Here is a 22,364-nt window from a genome sequence, read left to right on the forward strand (position 1 = left end):
GTGCACACAGCTCAAGGCAACACCTGGTGAAACAAGTAGACGATACTTTGTTAAGTTCGGTGAATAAACAAGTAAGAAGGTGAACAGAACACTTTTCTTCAGTTTTAAACCGACTATTTGCAGACAACGTGCAGCCGATGCCTTTTGAAGCGCCAAAACAAACCAATCCCCGAATCCGTACCTCACCGCGTAAAGATCAGATCGACGCCGCGATTAAAGTACTTAAGAACAACAAGCGGTAGGACTCAATGGAATTTCCGGAGAGCTTTTACAAGCAGCGCGAAAGTCATCAAGCGAACTGCTTCATCCGCTCATAAACGAATCCTGATGAGTGGAAGAAAGGAATGAAGTCATAAGCTCCTAAAAAAAGGAGATCTTCAAAAATTCAAAAACTGGAGAGGGATTTTCGTTCTACCTGCCGTTGCAAAAATAGTAGCAAATATCATACTGGAACGCATCATATAACACCTTGCAGCCACACTCTATGCCGAAGAAGCAGGGTTCCGTGCTGGATCCTCCTGTATTAATAACTATTGAGTAGTGAGCTTGTCAAGCACCACTACACCTCCTGTTTGTCGACTTTGAGAAGGGCTTTCATAGCTTTGCGGGGAGAGGTATCTCAGAAAAACTAATTGCTATTATGAAAGCAATATATTATGGATCCAATTGTCACGTTCTGCACGATGGTAAGTTGTCAAATGATTTTTAAATCCGTAACGGAGTCAGACAGGGCTGTATTCTGTTACCAATATTGTTTTTTTTGGTGATAAGCGATGCACACAGCTTTGTCAGGCAGCAGTGGAAATAAATGGACTTGCGCATCTTATTTAAAGCACTTGGATTACGCGGACAATGTTTGCTTACTCTCTCAAAGGATTATGGATCTCCATCAAATGACAACAAGTGTGGAGAGAGAAGCAGAAGTCGTGGGACTGAAAATTAAGAAACAAAAATGATCAGCCTCGAAACCCGACCATCTATCTCAAATTAATATTTCCTCACAACTGGTAAACAAAGTGAAGAGCTTTCAATTCCTTGGAAGTATCATCTCCATCGAAGGCAGAACCGAACAAAACGTCATCTGCAGCTTCGACAAGGTAAAAGCGGCGTTTGGTGTGTTGTCGAAAATTTTGACTTTGAAATTTTACGACTGTTTCGCACAAATGTCGAATCTTTATGGGTGCAGCACCTAGAAGGTTACTTTACCCATTACAAGAAAGCTTCACACATTTGTGAACAGGTGTCTTTCCAACATCCTAAGGATTTTTTGGCGAAACCGAATATCCAATGAGGTCCTTCATAGAAGGACAGTTCTGGATTCTATAGACTCTATTATAGGAAGACGTAATGGATTGGATATAAGCATCGAAAAGATATCGACTGCATTGCAGGCTAAGTAATGCAGTATAATCCGCTTTAACAAGAAGGAAGAAGAGCTGGAAGACCGAGGAGCACATGGCGCTGTGCATATCTTCGAAAACAGTACACGATGGCGCGTAGGCGTAGTAGAGCCCTAGAGTAGAGAGAAATATTTTAGGGAATGTCATGATTTGTTAAACAAGTTGGAAAAAGTGACTAAACTTAAACACTTTTTCATTATCATATGGATCCTTGATATTGAATTAACAGATTTAATCCATCTTTACACAAACTTACTTAGTGACCAAATTAAGTCAAACATATTTGAAACATATGTACTTTAGGGTCTGGTTATAGATACTCGTGAAAAATTAGTCAATGACATATCATGTACATGTGTCATTGAAAAACACAATTTAAAACCAGTTTCGTATTTGCTTTGCTGTCAATTTCAAAGAAACCAACTCCATCTATCGACTTTTTTAAATTCCTTACTTTACCAATTACTTACACTTCAATAAAAAATTAAAATCCAAAAAGAAAATAACACCCCTTGCTTCACTCCATTAGCCATTCGGTCTTCATTAATTTGTTCACAATTCACATATGCAAATGTAAATCACACTTTACTCCCTCGGTCTCTTATTTAAGAACTGTCAGAAAGTATTTAAAAACATCTCCAAAGTCCCCAAAAACTTCACCTCTCATAAAAACCTCCTTCTTCCAACTTTCAACTCATTCCTCCCTCTTTTGTTTGCTAAGCAGAATACTTGAGTTTGAGAGTTGGCAGGAAGCTACTTTACGGTGGTGGCGGGTCCTTTAAAAACATTCTATACAAGAGCTGATTTTAAGCTCCGGAAATAGGTTGATGATGGTTCTTTCCAAATTCAAAACGTCATACCAAGCTTAAATGGACTAAATAAAAGTTCAGGTCACCGCCGGGTAGGAGAAATGTATGAGGGGTAGGTGTATGCTGCACGTGTGTACCTATACCTAAATAAGCAGGGATGAGTATTTTGTACAAAGCAACAATCGAAGGAGTTGAAAATAAACCACCAAGTCTATAAAGAGGTACCTAAGCATATAGGACTGAGGTCTGTTGATGTTGCGGTTAATTCCGGTTCCATCAGGATTTTAGATAGAACCAACCAAAGTTTGTCATGTTGTTAGCTCATTAAAATTTCATTGGAAAAAGGACATTCTGGGAGTTGTGGACGTTGAATCTACATATGTACTGTGCATATGGTGGTCACAATGCGGCGGATGTTTGTGTAACTGTTTTATATTGTGGACTGCTTTATGCTGCAAGCCATTTTGTTTTGGAGAAAAACCATCAACAACATCAAAAAGTTAATGCAAATGATGATTAAAAATGGTTTCATCGTCGTCGTCCTGTAGTTTTCTTTGTGAAACAGTCGTACCTTTAAAATACAATTTTGAAGAACTACGAGTACTTTTCTCTGCAGAAAGGATTCTACTGGCTGGTGATTGTAAAATACGACCGTTTTTGAATTTTTGATTAATATTTTATAAATAACTTTCTGTTTTATTAAAAAATTGAAAGTTTGGAACTCATAACTTTTAAAAGGCACACAAATATAGGTACTGAAGAGGGCTGAGGTGTTCAAAAATCACAAACTTATTTAAAATGTTCGCAGTAGTCAATTTATTACATATAGGCAACCCATGACAGACATCAAATTAAAAACAGCGGAGTTCAATTTTAAACAACTTATTAACTTCCCATAGGAAGTTATTGTAATGGGTCCGATTTGTCAAATTGAAAATTTTGACATTTCTCGACGTTTCAAGGTCCCTAGAGTCGAAATAAAAGATTTTTAGAAAGATGTCTGTGCGTGCGTGTGTACGTACGTTTGTACTTCCGTACGTTCGCGACGTTTTTTTCGTCGTCCATAGCTCAAGAACCAGAAGAGATATCGACTTCAAATAAATTTTGTTATACAGATAATAAGGCAGAAAGATGCAGAAAGGGTTCTCAAGAAAATTGCGTGGGTGGTTTTTTTACCATAGCAGTTTGAAAAAAAGGTGAAAATTTTTGGTTAACCCTAAATATCTTACGAACCAAAAACGCTAGAGACTTGAATTAAATTTTATATAATAGATTGTAACGTGATACCAAACAGGAATATTTTTTTAAAAAATCAATGTAACGTTTTTTTTTTTAAATCAATAAAACTGAAAAAAAAAATTTGTCACCTCCAAATTTTTACGACTGAAATATGATTTCATCTCTAAAACAATTTTGTGCAACGAAGAATAATGTTTTTGACATCTGATAAAATTTTGAGAAAAATTGAATTAACAGTTTTTATTACAAGAAACAAAAACCTAAAAAAAAATGTATAAAAGTTGGTAAAAATTGATTTTCGACTTACATATCTTTTCAAAACTTTGAGATTTTGGCTTAAATTTACTTTTATTTCTAAAAAATCTTGTTGTCAACATTCAGTTAAAGTTTGAAAAAAATCAATTTGACAGTTTTTGTACAAACATTTAAAAAACGAAAAAAATATTAACAAAAGTTCGTAAAAAATGATATTCGACTCAAATATCTTTTAAAAACTTTGAGATAATAGGTTCTTACTAATTTGTTCTTATAAAAAATATTGTTTTAAACATAAGGACAAAATTTGAGAAAAATCGAATTGACAGTTTTTTTTATAAAAAATAAAAATCTAAAAAAAACATTACTCAAAGTTCGTAAAAATTAAATATCGATTCAAATATCTTTTCAAAAACTTGAAATTTAGGCTTCAAGCTTATTTTATCTTATAAAAAATAATGTTTTCAACATTTGAAAAAATGTTGAGAAAAATCGAATGGACAGTTTTTTTACAAAAAATAAAAACCTAAAAAAAATTTATAAAATTTGGTAAAAATTGATTTTCGACTCAAATATCTTTTCAAAACTTTGAGATATTGGCTTTAATTTACTTTTATCTTTCAAAAAATCTTGTTTTCAACATACTATTAAAGTTTGAAAAAAATCGAATTGACAGTTTTTTTACAAAAAAATAAAAACCAAAAAAAATGTATAAAAGTTGGTAAAAATTGATTTTTAAATATTGGCTTCAAAATAATTTTATCTCATAAGAAATATTGTTTTCAACATTTTGTAAAATTTTTAAAAAATCGAATTGACAGTTTTTTTTACAAAAAATAAAACTCTAAAAAAAAACAATACTAAAACTTTGTAAAAATTTACTTTGGACTCAAATAGCTTTTCAAAACTTAAAAATATTGTCTTGAAACTTATTTTATTTCACAGAAAATATTGTTTTCGATATTCAGTAATTTTTATATAAAAATCCGACAGTTGGTACGAGTACATATAGAGAAACTTTAAAGCAAGACAAATCGACAGACGGGATGGGAAGTTATCAGTGTGGGTCGCATCCCAGCCTCTTTTTTATCTTAAGTTTGAACGTTGAGACTACATCAAATATACTACAGAAAATATGTCAAATTACATATAAAATTTTTATTTTTTCTGAAATCCAAAAAGTGAAGCTCGCAATAATAACCCCTTTATTTAATTCGGAACTAGCTATTTTATTATGCTTTAGGAATTTCTAATGATACACCAATTTATAATGTTAGTTTGTATGAAAATTCAGAACAGAGCTGCTCTTAATAAAACAAATCAACGTATGGTAACGATCTCTTAATTTTTACTTATTCATTGTTTATTTTCAAAATCTAGTTTAATACAGAAATTTCAATGCGCTTTGATGCCTAGTGTCCAAACTTAGCTTCATTCGTAAAAAGAAATTAAAAATGTTCAAACACACATTTTTATTTCATTAGTCAGTTTCTTCAGAAATATTTATACATTTATTTTTATTTAAAAAGGGCGAGCTGCATGACAATAAATCGTCATCTTCCCAAGTTGAAGAAATTTCGTCTGCTACATCTTCTTAAAATTCCGGAGATGAATCAAAAAGCCAGGGGCAGGGCCCTAATCATGAAACTGCAACAACTTGGATTGTAGCTGTTGTAAACTGCAACAACAATTAGGATTGTAGCTGTTGTAAAGTTTTTAGCTTCGAGAGGGCTTCCATTTCGCGGTGAGAATGAGATCCTCGGATCTACCAATAACGGGAATTGGTCATGCGTTTTTTCAGCAAATATCTGTAATGAATGTATTCTTCTCATTAGAAGACAGGGTTTAAAAATTATTGTAAAAGCAGTCAAAATGGCAAAATATTTTTTAATTAGCGTTAATATTCTTATGTTGATTAACTAAAATTTATTATTCGCTACGTAAAACGAGCCTGTTGAACGGTTTTTGGGCTTTATTTCAATTAACTAACATAGATCTGATTATTTAGCGAAAACCATACTGAAGTTTTTGGAGAATCATGATATTTTGATAATAGATTTTAGAGGCAAAAGCTACGACAACGCAGCAAATATATCAGGAAGGTTTTCTGGTCTGCAGGCAAGAACAAAAGAAAAATGTAAATTTACCACTTTTGTACCATATGCAGGGCACTCATTAAACTTGGTAGGAGTGCATGCCACTGCGTGTGTCTTAGAAGCAACCAAATTCTTTGACATTATTCAAAAATTGTATAACTTCTTTTCGGTATCTTCTCATCGATAGAGTATGTTGAATGCTCATTTAGTTCCAGAAAAAGTTTTAAAGAGTCTTTCTCAAACAAGATGGTCGGAGCGAGCTGATGCACTAAGCGCCTTATATAAAGGTCATCCAGAAATGAAGAAGCTTTGATGTCTATAGCGAACGATTTAGGACAGGCACGAGAGGCCAGAGAGGAAGCATCTAGTCTTTGCAAAAAAATGTCCAAGCTTGAATTTACCATACTTATAGAACTTTGGAACTCTGTATTGCAAAGAATTAATAAAACAAGTACCTTACTTCAAAACCAAAATATTACCCTGGATGTTGCAATAAATTTGCTGAGTGCAATAGATGAATTTATAATTGGGCTCAGGGACAATTTTAATAACTTTGATTCATCAGCCAGACAAAAAACCTGGATTCCGAATATAAGGACCTTTCTGAAAGGATGAGGTGCAGAAGCTCACGCCATACCTTTTTGACGGCTCTGGACCCTCAGTAATTCTGACTGGGAAAGAAAGATTTAAAATTGAAACCCTTCTTCCTATTGTCGACACACTAAGCGTTCATTTGAAACAGACGAAGATTGGCCAACGTTTTGACTTTTTTTCGATTAAAAAATCTGAATTCATAAGATTTAAAGAGAAATACGAATCTTTTGCTAAATTTTACACCGAAGATGTGAACGGACATGAACTACATGCTGAATGCCTGTATTTAAAAGACTACTTGAAAATTAATTGACACGAAAATGAAAAAAACTGACAACATTGTAGAGCTTTATAATTTTTTAAAAACTAATGAAATTGAAGATGAATTTTCAAATGTTGAAATTACACTAAGAATTTTCTTCTATGTGATTTTTTCTGTATACCTTTATTACATAACATAACAAAAACATAACATTTTTATAATCATAAAGGGGCCCCATTTTCGAAAAGTGCCCAGGGCCCCCAAAAGGGTAAAGACGGCCCTGGATCCATCTACACACGTCAAAATAGAAACGTATTATCAACAGAACAGACCTATTAATTTGAAATGTCATAAACTCAGATATTTAGCAAATGAATCCAAATTTGCTATTTTGCTATTTTAACTGTAGTTAAATGTCAAATGATATCAAGATGATTAATTCGTTAAAAATATAAATAAACAAAAATGTTGGTAAATATTATGTTTTATAATAATTTTTCTAACACACAGTTACTTCCAAAATTAAGCGTACAGCAATATACAATTCGGTAAGTCGTTGATTTTATTGTTTAAGATGCGATGTTTTTGGTAAGTTCTTCTTAGTTTATGTTATAATTATATTTAATTTATTTTTGTTGGATCTGACAGAAGGCAGTTTGTGTAGATAATGCCAAATACGCAATCAAAAAAAGATGTCCTGGATGCGTTCAATCTCAGACAGATAGGGTATCCGGGTACCTTTTTGTTTTTGTTTTACGTGTATTTACACGTAACAACTGATTAAAAACAGCTGAGATGTCAAAAAAGGACAGAATAGATTCTGTACAGAATACATCATAGATTAAATGATGTTTTATCTTACAACAATATTGACTTCGAAGCTTAAATATTTCTCTGCTTTTTGTAAACAGCTGAAAGTTATTTTTATTTTTTGACAGCTATCCAACTCATTCAACAAGGTATCTAAACATGTACCTATCCAAGATACCCTATCCAACACGAGATTGAACACAGCCACTGTTAAACATGGAGGAGAGGAGGTAATTTCATATTATTAGGGTCTGTGGCTGCAAGTGGAATGGAAGCTTTTGAATTCATTGACACAAACAAACTTGTCGATTAGACGCCGGGTCAATTACAGGCTGTGATAATGGCTAAAGGTCGCCCTACAAAATATTTATCTTCCAATTTTACTTACATTTCTTTTTACTTTACGCTTAAAATAATTTATAATTATTGCTCTCATTTGTTAATTGTTTTCTACGATGGATCAAAACTTTATTTGCAGGAACTTTTAAATTACCACGACCCCAATAATAAACAAACACAGTTTGACTGCCTAATCATTGTATATTAAAAAAAACTATTTTACTGGACTTTGTGTCATTTCTATAGTTGGGGATGATTTTCTTTAGTTAAGTTTCGTTTTGTTCGCGTAGATACCTGTCAAATAATTATAAAAATAATGCATGGAGGTTGTCCTTGTCCCATACATTTCTTGAATTTATAATAAAATCCGTTGAATTCTTTATACATATATTTATTTAAGTATATTAAATAATAAAATATTTTATTCTTCGATCTGTCAAATTTATTTCATCGCCAAGGGAAATTAATTTTGCAAAATTTTAACGAAAATTAACCAAACTTTCGTGTATTTGATTGTCATGTTCATCTAATCGCGTATCTTTAATTCTTTTATAACTTGGCCTATTCGTTCATGCAGATTATAAGCCCGTTCTTAAAAGTAGAAAAATAGAAACTATAAATATGTATATGACGTTTCTGACAAACAACAGCAACAGAATTTCCTTTAAAAGCGGTTGCGTATTGTATATTTTCTATGATGAAACCATAAGTTTATTAGCATATCATCCAAAAATTAATAAAACATTGAAATTTGGAAAACCTCAATAAAACGAAAAAATCATTGACAATTGAGTCAGTCAAAAGCTCATTTAAAATGCTAAACCGCTTTTAAGTATGACATTGTTTGTCTGCGGTGTGGTGATTATGGTGATGTTTAAACTCTGTTGTTCTCCATCCGGCTACCGGAGTTTACAGTAATTAATATGCCATGACTTATTCAGAATGTCAATTCGTTACAATGTCCATTATGTATGTATGTATGTATATTTGTATATGAATTTATTTGAATTCAAATGAGCGACTCAACAAATCTGTTGACCGCACACCTGTCGTCCTCGGCCTCATACTCAACCACAACAATACCATATAAATTAAACCCTTTTAGGCGCGTTTGTTATGTTGAAGTCTCGTTACTTGTTAACTACATTTATTTATAACGGTAGATAAATATAATATGCATCAATATATGTCCAAAGGTAAATACGAATAACTTACGTACCTGGAAGTAATTTTAGAATTCGATAATCTGTTTGCCTATTGGTTTATTCGATTTTCATTACTATGTGATGAAGTTGCAAAATGAAAATTTGTTTTACAGTATTTACATTTGGATTAAACCATATAGTAAATAACTTTCGTTGGATATGCATCATCTAAATAGGTATTCTAAAATGGAAACACTGGCACTTTTATGCAAGCAATATTTCGTAATCCCAATGAAAATCTCAATGGGAAATTGATAGACGCTTGTAGTGATTTGACAGGTGCGCCATATGCCAAAAGTCCCCTTTGCGGATGTGTTGATGTTACAGATTCCTAACTGAAGGTGTTGACCTTTTTCAATGTGTCAGAAAAAATATACCACCGCGAACCGAATATTTTACAACAAAAATGGTATTATTTTTAAAATAATTTTAGGTCATGTAAACGTTTTTGACGTCTGGTGTAACTTTTAGAGAGAACGAATTGACAGTTTTCTAAAAATAATATGAACTTACAAAAATACTACTATTGGTAAAAATTGATTTTGGTCTTGAGATCTTTCAGAATTTCCTAAATGTTAACCGAATTATTCGCCAATCACCAAGTTATTCGCTACTTTTGGTCATTATTACTTACTTACTTACTTACTTACTTAAATATATTATTATAAAAGTTAATTTATTTTGAGGTCAATTCAATGTTAAACTTTAGAAATTAGTTGTTGTTCTTATTTCATAGTGTTTGATGTCATATCATGTCTTGGCCCCATGGTTTATAAACAGAGTAATCAAATGTATTTGTTCTTACAAAAATATAAGTTATTATGGCCTAGAGAATTAGGCATGTTCAGAAACATGATACATACTATATCACAGAGAACTGAACTAAAAATTCCTGACCGTATTCTATAACTATTACATTTCAATTAGTTTGCAATAAAAGTAAAAAATATAGGATACATAACATTGTTTTATATATTTAAATCTTAGGTTTCAAGAAATTTGCTTTTGTCCGGTAGAGGAAAACTGAACACGCCTAATCTGTCATACATCTAATGTGTCAAATAATTGTAAATTCAAACAAGACCGATTAGGGGTCGGTTTAACTATCAATTAAATCCATTAATAAAAAGTAAAACAAAATTAGCTTTTTAATTGCCAAAATGAGAGAAATTTAAGAAAACAAATTGTTCCAAAAACGATCTCTCCCCGTTTCCTATGGATTTTAGTCATGAATAATATCCTCATAAAGTTGAAAAGTTGAGGGTTGAAGGCGGTTGCTTATGCTGAAAATTAGGTTTTACTGGTGTTGGGAAAGTTCAACACCGTGAAGAAAATCAGCAGCTGGGCCACTAGCAGTGGACTAGGTCTTAAGCATTATTCACATGAGCACGACCAACGAATGAACGAATATTCGTCGATTTTGACATTTCTTTCACATGAGAGTTTTTAATTCGTCGCGAATGAAGTTTGACTTTGACAATTGTTTTTTTTTTGTGTTTATCATTATTTTGTTTTGTTTTAAAAGCAAACGAGTGAGAACATGCGGTCGAAAATATATTTGTTTTAAAAAAATGTATTGGTGTCCTTGTTAATAAACAAAACAAGTAAAAGATTTCATGTTCATCCATTTAATGCAAATCGGAAAATTGAAGGAGAATATGTTTCCTTAATAAGACTGCTGGAAAAATATCCAGAAAAGTTCTTTATATATTTTAGGATGTCAAAGGAAACATTTGACTACATTTTGAGCTTGTTAAAAAACAACTTGGTTGCAAAACTTACTAGCTTTAGAAACGACATTATTTGAGCCAGTCAAGGAAAAGTTAGTAATTACTTTGAGGTAAGAGCTATTGTCCATATACACTACCGGTCAAAAGTTTGAGACCACCTCTGAAATTTGAGAAATATCGTGTTTTAACCCCTAAACTGAAGTTTTAGGAAAAAATACGTGAAAAAAGTGAAGATCATGTCTATATGTAAATGATAGAAAAATATACACTAGTTTTGTACTAAACATAAATTATTTATTTAAAAACCAATAAAAGCTCTAAATTGAGTTTTCATCAAAAAAACCTCCTTTGAATTCAATAATTTTTTTTTACAATTCTAGGTAATCTTCTTATAAGGTTTTGTATTTTTTCTTGTGGAATATTAATTCAGCAATTTTGTAGAGTTTCCCAAAGAGCAGATTCCGATGTTATGTGGTAATTCCGGACATTTCTGTCAAGCTCTTCCCATAAGAGCTCAATGGGGTTAATATCTGGAGACTGCGGTGGCCATACCATTACTTTTAGAATTTCCTCATCTTATTTTTGTTTCAGGTATCCCCGGCAAAGTTTTAAAGTGTGTTTCGGGTCATTGTCTTGATGGAGTACAAAACCTTCACCGATTAATCGGAGTCCAGATACCAAAACGTGGTCTTCCAATATCGTTTTATAGACTTTTTTATCCATTCTTCCGATCACTCCATCTTACTCCATCGAAGGAAAAACATCCCCATACCATTACTGAACCGCCTCCATGCTTTACAGTTGGGACCAAACAGTCTGGTAGCATTTTCTGTTCAGCACTGCGCCTGACGTACACTCTGCGATTTGAGCCAAATATCTCAAACTTGGACTCATCGCTCCATAAGACTCTGTTGAAGTTTTCATCTGTCCAATCCTTATGGGTTTTGGCCCATTCCAATCGTTTGATCTTGTTTTGGGGCCGTAGAAGTGGTTTCCGCACTGCAACGCGCCCAAAAAGTCCAGCATGCCTTAGCCTTCCTTGTATCGTTGATACAGATAATGGTTCTTCCCGGATTACATTAATCTCGGGGCGTATTTCTGGTGCTGTTTTCTTCCTAGAACGCTTGCTTATGGTGATGATATGCAGATCTTCGGTTTTCGTCGTAACTCTAGGTCGTCCTGACCTCGGTTTATCTTTAAAACCGCCGGTACTAGAGTAACGCTGTATGGTCCTGTGTACTGCTCTTTTGGATATCTTCAGTTTTGTGGCGATTTATCTTTGCGAATAGTCTTCTTCTATAAGGGGCATAATCATAGATCGAGTTTCAATAGTTAGTAATTCCTTACCTTTTCCAATAATACGCACTTTGTTTATTGTTTACAATATAAAGTTGTTTCAATTTTGTTAAAGGTTATAATTTTTCAAGATTCTTAGCTATAAGTGCAAGCTTTGTCGACATTGCCTTCAGATTTAGAATGGGAGTGTCCACCGTAAAAAAAGTAATAGATACTACCCTTCAGGCTATCAAAGCCAATTGCTTAGAAATCACCATACCCGGTTCCCTTTCAAAAGACGATTGGAAACAAATTTCATTAGAATTTCTTAAGCACTGGAACTTTCCGAACTGCCTAGGTGCTGTAGACGGCAAACATGTTTTAACATTTTCTCCAAAGAAAAGTGGAAGTTTTTATTTCAATTATAAAAAGAAACATTTTCGTACAACCTGATGGCAGTTGTGGATGCAAAATATCGATTTTTATTGGTTGACAAAGGAGCTTATGGCAGTAACGCGGATTCGACAGTTTTCAGTTGGAGTCCTTTTGGCAACGCTTGACTCAATAATCCTACAGAACTGAATATTCTAGAGGATTCGCCTCTTCCTGGAACAACCACAAAATTACCCTTTTTTATTATTGGAGATGAAGGCTTTGCACTGAAGTCAACAATCTTGAGACCTTTTCCTGGCCGAAATCTCTCACATAGGGAAAGAATTTTTAACTATAGGCAATACTTAAATATTTACACTTGTAAATGTGTATTTATTTGATTAACTTTTTTCTTTTACAGATTACCCAGAGCTAGGAGAGTGGTTGAAAATGCGTTTGGCATCATGGCCCATACTTGGAGAATTCTCCTGAAACGCTTAGAAGTTGGCAAAGAATCAGGTCACCGAATAATTCTAAGCTGTTGCATCCTTCACAATTTTCTCAGACAAAAAAACCATAGACATGTGTTTGAACAAGAAAATCCTATTAAAGATTCAGAAGATTCTTTTTTAACGTCAACACCGGCTTCAGGATGTGATGTTCGAGGAAAGTTTGCTAACTGGTGCTTGGAGGAAGGAAGTGTTAGCTTTCAATACGATATGGTTTGATGAAACAATATTAATTAAAAGACGTTGTTCATTTTAACAAAAAGAAATAATTTTAGTTTAATTTACTTGTGCCTCTTCTATATTTACAAAACAAAAATAAAACAAATATGCTCCATAATTTAAATCAACCTTAAGACTAATTTGAAAAAAAAAATACAAAAATAAAAATAAGCTTCCTGCACTTATAAAAAATGTACACTTTACAAAACTAAAAACTAATAAAAAAGCAAACAAAAGTAAAATATATCACATTCCAAATTTTAGTCGTCTTCAAATTCAATTCATTCATTGTCTGCGTCTCAAGTTTTGATTGCTTCCTCCGGGTCCAAGAACTTGCACGTTGTGCGAGTGACAAAAAAAAATGTCTCCAGCGGAGTTGACTCTGGATCATTGATTTGAGTCAATGCCGCCAAAGCCTTTTTCGGCACCGGACTCCCTTTTTCTCTTTCTTGCTTGTGGTGATGGTGTGTCCTAAGTCCAGCACGAAACCGTAGGGAATGAGTACTCGGTATCATCCTACAATTGGAATGAGTTTTCTTTTCCCCGTGCCATATTCCCGACAGTTCTAGAAAACAAAGACACACAAACATTAACTAACAACATTCAACAAAAGCTATTTTGGCGCTTCGATGTTCGGAACTAAAAACTTCATTATTTCAAAATACGGCCATGGCTTCTTCGCATATGCCTGCGACCCACTTGGCACATTGTTTTTCTTTTTTTGTAATTTTTCGAGAATGTATCTCTTAAATTCTTCCATATGTCTTTGCACGTTGTTACTGATATAAAAAATATTAACTTAAGCGCATGAAATAGTCCCTGCAATATTTTTTTTAATCACCATCTGCATTCAGAAGGTATCCAATGTATTTCCAAATTTGTTCCTTCCCATTTCTATCGGAATAGAAGGGGTCGGCTTTATTGTAAGGCACTGGATTGGCCTCCACTTCTAAAATTAACCTTTCATCAAAATTCTGGAATTATTTTATATATTTATGATATGATACTCATTTGAATCAATTAAATTTTGTTTTACCTTTTTATCCATATTTTTTTCAAGCAAGGGCGGATCCAGACTTTTCATCAGGAGGGGGTCACACCATTAGATGAGTTTTTACTCACCGCTTAAAAGTGTTATTTAATGTTTTGTAAAGGATGCTAAAAAAATTCAATATTTGCTAAAATGCCAACTTTAGTTATGAAATTATTTAGAACACTTCGTTGAATTCAAGAAAATAGCTGCATTTTAGTACATAATTCCTCTAAAAAAATTAGATTAAAACAAAGTAAGGTAAGTAAACAAATAAGTTTGGGAGAAAAGTTTTGTAGTACTCACAAATAACACGTTTCAAAGCGTTTATATGAATAGATACGAAATGTTTATTATGTTTTTCACTTAGCCATTCATTTAACAAAAGTGTCACCTGTTTTTTTTGGGACATTTGTATTGTTGAAATTCGTGTTTGAATCTCAGTTCTACAGCATCCAAAGCAAATTCACTTCAAAAGTAGATTTATTTAATTTTTTAAAATCTTTTGTATTCCACAGAATAGGTCGATAGAACTTAATAATTTCTTCCAAAAAGTCTGTTCAAAAATATTTCCTATATTTTAAGATTTAAAAATGTACCTGCATAATAAGTTTTTTTTTCAAAAATTTAAATGCCATTTTATTTGTCAAAAAATCTAGATTAACCTATTTTTTTCAAAAATCATTTTAAATTTTGTCTTAAAAACATTTTTGGTATAAGCACTAAGTAAAGAGCTTATAAATATATGTAACGAGCCGCTTTGCCTGTGTGGGGTCGTGACTGGCTTAATTGAACCCGTAGCTCAGCGGTTTCGAAGGTTCTTCGACCCAGGACTCATCACAAAAAAAATAAATCCAGTCTAGCATCCCGGTGGTAGTGATGCGCGAGATATTTGCCTTAACCCTCCCTACCTGGTTGTCTTCCTCGCTAAGAACAACCCCATTCCTCGGCTTCTTTTCCTTATCACTTCTTCCCCATTTTCCCCTTACTCTCTCATCCCTTTAAAAACAAAAACTTAAGCCATCATCTTCATGGTTTTAGGCTTCATAAATAATCCATAGTTTTCCTTTTTATTTAACAAACTATTTTATTTAAATATTTAAATTTTAAAATGGTTTAATCTATAAACTGTTTATATAAATATATGTATATGCATGTAGCAAAATTTAAGTTTTTATTTTACACAAAAATTAATTTAATACTTTAAATCTTGTATTTAATTTTACATAACAAAATAAATAAAGTGGCAATCATACGCCAATCAAACAAAATCTATCATTGATTCGATAAGAATCGTCTTCGATTTTATTACAAAAATTGGATCTTCAAGATCTCTTTTACTTCTTGTTCTTTCAAACACTAATTCAACTCCCCTTTATGCGGAACCCCCCCTTTGTTTGAAGTTATATATATACGAACGTATATCTTCTGTTTTTTTTAATTTTAATTCGTATATAGTATGTAAAAAAGGAAACATAATCGACTTACCCCGTTCTTCTGCTGTAGTGGCCACTGCTGCTGGAAGGCTGGGTCGAAAATAGTAATTATGGTACATATATGTACGTATAAATATTATTCACTTTAACTAACTTCAAACAAACTATGTAAACTAATTTTATATTACGTTTCGCGGAACGTATCAAATCAAAATATTTTCGTAATTGATTATTGATGTTTTTACCACAAATTTAATTGAAAAGAAAAATTGTTAAATTCTCAAACAAAAATAGTTTAACTTTAAAAAAACTATATGTATAATTGATCGGCTTCGAACTGCCTTATGTTTAACGGTGGGGTTTTTGTCGGCGCCTAGACACTCTAGGCTACCGGGCTTCTATAGCTTGGGGTGTGCTGAATGCTGATTTTAAATCTGGCCACGCAATCCTGTTGATTCCTTGTCATTCAAAATTTATACAGGTATTTTATCCTTCAGGATACCTTTCGGGAGCTTGATAAAAAAAATGATTTCTTTTTAAATTTAAGCACAAAATGCAGATTCTTATATGCATGTAGTTCTATGTATGCATCTACGTGCATACATATATTACATGTATATATAAATTGCAAATAATGTCGCCATTTACCTTGATGGGTGGATAATTAATTCCTTTTCAATTTCTTGCACACCAAATGTAATTTTTTTTTAAAAAAAGGAAACCAAATTCACGTAAAAAAAAAACTTTTACGTTTATTAGTTAAAATAATTATATATGAATCTAATATTGGTAACAACTTTAATTTTTGTCATATAAGACTGCTCTTTATGTTTCTGATGTTTCTCTTCGGCTTTTAAAATTGGAAAAGGTCTAGGCTTCCTAGCCAACCTGCGGACTACCCGTTTTCATATAATAGAGAAAAGCTCCTATGTCCTATCCCGTTGATGGTTCTCCACTTCACCAACACACGAATCCCAGTTTTTATCTCACGCTTCTGAATCAGCGCGGATTGGTCTCTTTTTGTAAAGTGGAAATGTTGCTTCTTAGAAAATCTACTCAACCTAAGCTTCCTAACCAACATTTCCGCTTTACCGCCTCCGTATCTGCAACGATTGCTACCAACTATTAAGTGTTGCCTTCTTTTTGGTGTATACTTTAGGGATACCCGGTTTCGGTTATTTTGAAAATGAGCTTGTAGGTAACATATATGAACATTTTACATTAAAATTTCGTCAAAAAATGTTGTATCCTTTCTGAAATATCGAGTTTTGTTAAAGAAAAAAATACATTTTTGATCATAAAAAATCATCATCGATTTGATTATTGACAAGAGCTTGCACAGAAAGAGAAGAATTTTGAAATCGTTCCATTAGTTCTTGAGAAAACTTAAAAACAAAATTAAGGTTTTTTGAATTTTACTCTTCTGGAGCAATACGAAAATATGTTTTTCTTGTAGAAAGAAGCCAAATTAATAAATTGAGCGAAAATCAAAAGATGAGTTGTTTTTTACAGCAAACCACTTTTTAGTGAATGTCGTTAAATTACTACTAAATCTTTAAATGCAATCTTTACTTGTACAACTTAACTAAGGCTGAATATCCGATTCATATTATGTTCTTGGTCCAATCTTCAGTCAAAAGTAGTACTTTTAGCAACAAAGTTTAAGGAAGTAAAATATACATAAATGTTTTCATGTAAAAAATATAAATAATTCAAAATATATAGGTAATGGGGGTCATATCAATTAACGTAATACGATTAGTTTTGAATTGAAGGGAATTCCTGGGAAAAAGCAAACAAATTATCTCCCAGGGGGGATCATGACCCCTACAACCCCCCCCCCCCCCCCTTGGATCCGCCATTGTTTTCAAGAAGCCACAGCCCAACACCATTCACTATCGAAACCAAAACAAGAATGATTATTTTAGGTTAAGTACGAGCGATTATTTTATTCGTTGCTAGTGTGGATAATGTGGAACGCGAATAAAGTTTGACAGTTCGTATCAACTTCAATTTTACGAATATATTTGTTTTTTTTAATTTATTAATATTTGATATTGAAAAGTAAAAGTATGCATCATAAATCAAATAGAAACTATATTGCTATCGTTTTGTTAAGAATTTGTGTGGAAATATGTCTTCAAACGTATATAAACTCACATTTTGTAATTTATTCGTTGTTCGTTGGTCGCGCTCATGTGAATCCTGCTTTAATCAGAGCAAACTGATATGATGCTCTTTTCGAATAAAGCTTAAATTCCCACCTTCAGGACTATCGCTCTGTCATGAGATAATCCAATAGAGAACAACAATCCAACATCCAGTCCATGATCCGGTCATCGCAGTTTGGATTTTTCGAGCGGATCAAAATACTGTCATCAAATTTGACGTTTGTGTTGTATGTAGTGGTGATAGTTCATTTTCCTCAGTCTTTACTAGGCACAGCTTCAAAGTTGTCGACCGACATCCTTAGAAAATTCTTATAGTCTTCACCGTCCCCCCATAGTAAGTCCTTGAGTAGGTGCGCCTCCAAATCATGAAGTTCTCTTACTTCGAGAAATGGATTCACCCAAAACATGTGTTTTCTTTTATCCTCTTGAACAGGTAGTTCCTCCAGCTTCTTAACCAGAATTAATTATTTTTCAAAGGGCTAATTTTTGTTTACTCAGAGGCACTTTTTTTATATAATTTGTTTGAAATTTAATTTTGTAAAAAAACAACAACTACCGACACGAAAAGTAAATCAACAAATAAGTAATGGCTGAAACACAAACACGCTTCAGCTTCGGCTTCGCCTGACGTTTACGAGTTCAGCCATAGGAATTCAATGCATGTTTGACAATCGTAAGGAAAAGAACGTAATGTAACGTAATGTCACTCCAAACGGAAGCTCTAGTTCAATTATCTGAACATTTGCTTTGTCTGACAGCTCATCAGCTGTAAAAAAATGTCAACAAACAAAATATTTGCTCTTTGGAGGGATGAAATAATAGAAATGTCATTCAAAGCAACCTCGAAGCAGGCCTAACGTAGCGCAGACGAAGCTGAAGCGTGTATGTGTTTCAGCCATAAACAACAGATTAACCGTTGAGTCAAATGTGACATTTGAGGTTGCTCATGACAAGACATAATATGCCCAGTCAAAAAAACACTGGATTGCGGATGAGATTGCGGAAGAGAAGATTGGATTGGATTAGATTAGATATTACTCTTGTGGAGCTTAAGGCTTAAAAATCAAACTGTTGGTTTTCCAGACCCTAGGAGCATGGCAACACTAACGAACTAGTTCCAGCGGATATTTTTGCAACGGACACCGAGTACTGCAATCCTGCCTTGAACCCAAGTAACGATTTTAAAGGCATCTTTCCTGCCAGAAAGGATTCAAAGGATGGCATGGTTACGAAACTCTAACTGGCTCTTGAGTCAAAAAAAGAACAGGTCATCCAGCTTTAATCCTCGAAAACAAACTGGGGTTGAAATTTCTTTGATTTACATTGTATTGCTAGATCCTGAGCATAGGTCACGACTACTTCAAAAGTTTTGGGGTTGAAATGTGAATTCGTTTTCTTCTATTTTATAAAAATCGTTCCATTTTTCATTCTTAAATTTTGTTCTTGAATTTATCTTACATTTTATTTATTTCAATCTAAAAATATAAATCAGCAGGGGTCAAATAGAATTGAATCCGAAAGGAACACAAATCTGTATGGACTATGGATATAGAATCAGTCAGAAGAGAAAGTGTATACTTTTAATGAGGGCATCATCGATATTGGTTTTCATCAGATAGATAGGTAGATAAAGTATAAAGTAAAGCAACATTATCCCATGGCAAAAACCAAGTTAATTGACGCTAGCCAAATTGCGTTCGTCCCCTCTATTTACAAGCACTCCCTCGAAGCGTGCAATTGACTCCAATTAAAAATCTATTTTTTCGTTTAGGACGTCCAAAACCCAACATTACACAGAGATACTACGTTAGACAGATATATACTTACAAGGACAGAAATTACGTCCAACCATCTCGGGGTCGTCTCGTCTACCCCACGTGGTGGGTCTTGGGATTGGAATATCCTACCTTACTTAGATAATAGGTCATTAAATAAAAAATACTAAGAGAAATCCCAATTAAGGCGGTAACATGTATCTGATCCTGGGACAAATGGGCATTTCCTGGTGTCAGCTTCAGGATTTCCTACGCAGAAATCAACTTTCACAATAAGGTAAAAAGTGTATTCCTCTTTTTTCTCTGATTTATCTTCTTCTTTTCTCAAGAATCTCGACTTCAATTGACTCATCATCGTCATACACGTCATCTCAGCACCCTCAAGTGTTAAAAATAGGTTTTTGAGAATTGATGTTTTGCATCCTTCCCTATAGAATTGTGATTGTGAATTTTGATGGATTCAGGATATAAGAAGGCTACTGAAGTTGCACTTCCGACACCTTATCCGTAATCATATTCCCGGAGTAGAGTATAGAGTGGAGTGGTGTGGAGAAGAGTAGAATACTTTCCCCAGAACATTCATATTTGAAATAGATTATCGCCCTAAGATAACAAAACCCAAGTCAATGCAAAAAGTCTGAAGCAGAGTGTGATGGCAGAAGGGATATGCCTGGATGACGATGAGACGATGAGTTGGGGATGGGATTTAAGAGGCTTTACCTGATTTAGCTTATGTGCGTACACAATACCCTTTTCGAGTAGGAGTGAAGTCGGAAAATGTTTTCATAACCATTTTTTTTGTTGTTGTTGATTTCATTTTATACCCAAGAGGGTAAAAGTCAAGCCGCCCTGCTTGAATAAGGAAATTTTCAACCCCATCTTCATCATCATCATCATCACTAACCACTTTGCGTTCCATTCGATGTCGTCGTCGTAGTCATCATCATCGTTGAAGAAAATCGGTTTTCATTTTAATTTTGTTCCTTTTTTTGTTGCTTCCATATTATTTTCGGGGGCTTTGGTCCTTTTGGTTGTTGTTTCCAGAGGCTGAAGCTGAGGCTGAGGATGCAGAAAGATTGTTAGTCCGGGTTAAAGTGGGTAAATTGGTTTTTCATTTTTTTGGGAGCTTGTTTGTTTTGTTAAAATTTCGTTATATACACATTTATTTTTATTTTGCATGTTTCTTTTTCTTTTGGAAAAATTTCATGTTGTATTTGTGGTAAATTGAATTCGCGCGAATTTAAATTTGGTTTATATTTTGTTTTCATATAAATTGAGTTCCATTGTACTCACTTATAATACAAATGAGGGTTTATGAGAAGGCCTAATCGGCCGATTATTGTTTTGGGGGATGTAAAACAAAATTTGGCAACAAGTAAAATGTAGTAGGAAAGTACTTTTGCAGGAGGAATACACTGAAGAAAACTTTGAAACGCGCATTTTAAGGGATTTAAAAGGACTTTACAATATGAATTGGCTATTTTTGTTTATTGTAATTAAAGCACATCTGGTCTCATATGGTGGTCTTTTTTTGAATAATTATAAGGCTTTCGTTAAGCAAATTTTGTAAATCTCTTCTGAACCTTTTCAATCCTTAAAATACTTGATTGTGTAAAGGGATTCCATATTATGCAACAATATTCAAGTAAAGGTCTTACAAGAGATACAAAAAGAGTTTTTTAAGTGTAAGGATCTTCGAATGACTTAGAAGTTCTTGAAATAAAAGTCAAAAATCACACCAAGATCCTTTTGATTTGTTAACCTCATTAAGAACTGATTCTCAATTTTGTAATCAAAACATATCGGATCCTTTATTTTAGAGAACGTAACAATACTACACTTTTTTACATTAAAATTTAAACCATTTATGAAACACCACTTGGTAATATTATCAATCGTCGGAATGCTGCAAAAAGAGCTCAAGTCCACTTTTTTGTGATTTTGACCTAATGATGAAAAAATGTCCCAAAGTTCATAGGCTATGCTGTGTAAAAAAATCCCATGTCTATTAACATTAGTTTTGTAGTTATTGTATAAAAACAATTCAGTCTATGTCCAAAACATCCAAACGTGTGGTGCAAAAAGATCTACAGTGGACCTGGGTTTTTCTTTCACAATTTTCTTTTTCTATTATACTTATATTTTTACTGCAAAAAAGCTCATGTCCTCAAATTCAAATATTCCAGTAGAAAAAATATTTCATAGCCTACTTCAAAAATAGTTATGAGGGGATTTCCCAAATGCCTTTTAAATGATTTCCTTTGAATTTACATGTAAGGATATGTTCATTATTGAATGTTCTCAGTGTGAAAAGGTTGAACTTTTAACTTTACGTACAAAAAAATTAATTCTTCAAGTCGAAGTGCTGTTCTACTACAGCTTGCATTAAAAAAAGGTGGTAATTTTGTTTCAAAATAGTTTTTTTTTATTTAAAGCCAAAATACGTTTAGGACATTCTGATGAAAACCGTGATATAAATTTGTGCATTCCCAGTACTTCAAAAGCTTCAAAGGCAAATTCCACAGAATCAAATGGTACTTCTTGACCTTTTCAAACCTTTGATGGTGAATTTGAGATAATTATTGTATATTTTGTTTAGATATTCAAGAGTCAATTGTTAGATGCAGCAAGCAGAATATGGACAAAGAATGGGATGACTCAAGCAATGACCAAGAATTTTCAGGAAACGACGATGATCTGGATTATATTCCTGAAAACAATGAATCAAGTGATACAGGGTTTTGGAAGCACCTCAAGAAACCACCGCATTAACACTCACTGAAAAAAAGAATAGAAGATGGAGAAAAGCATATCCGCAACTATGGAAACGAAACAAAA

This window comes from Eupeodes corollae, chromosome 1, assembly GCF_945859685.1.
Source record: "Eupeodes corollae chromosome 1, idEupCoro1.1, whole genome shotgun sequence".
NCBI lineage: Eukaryota > Metazoa > Arthropoda > Insecta > Diptera > Syrphidae > Eupeodes > Eupeodes corollae.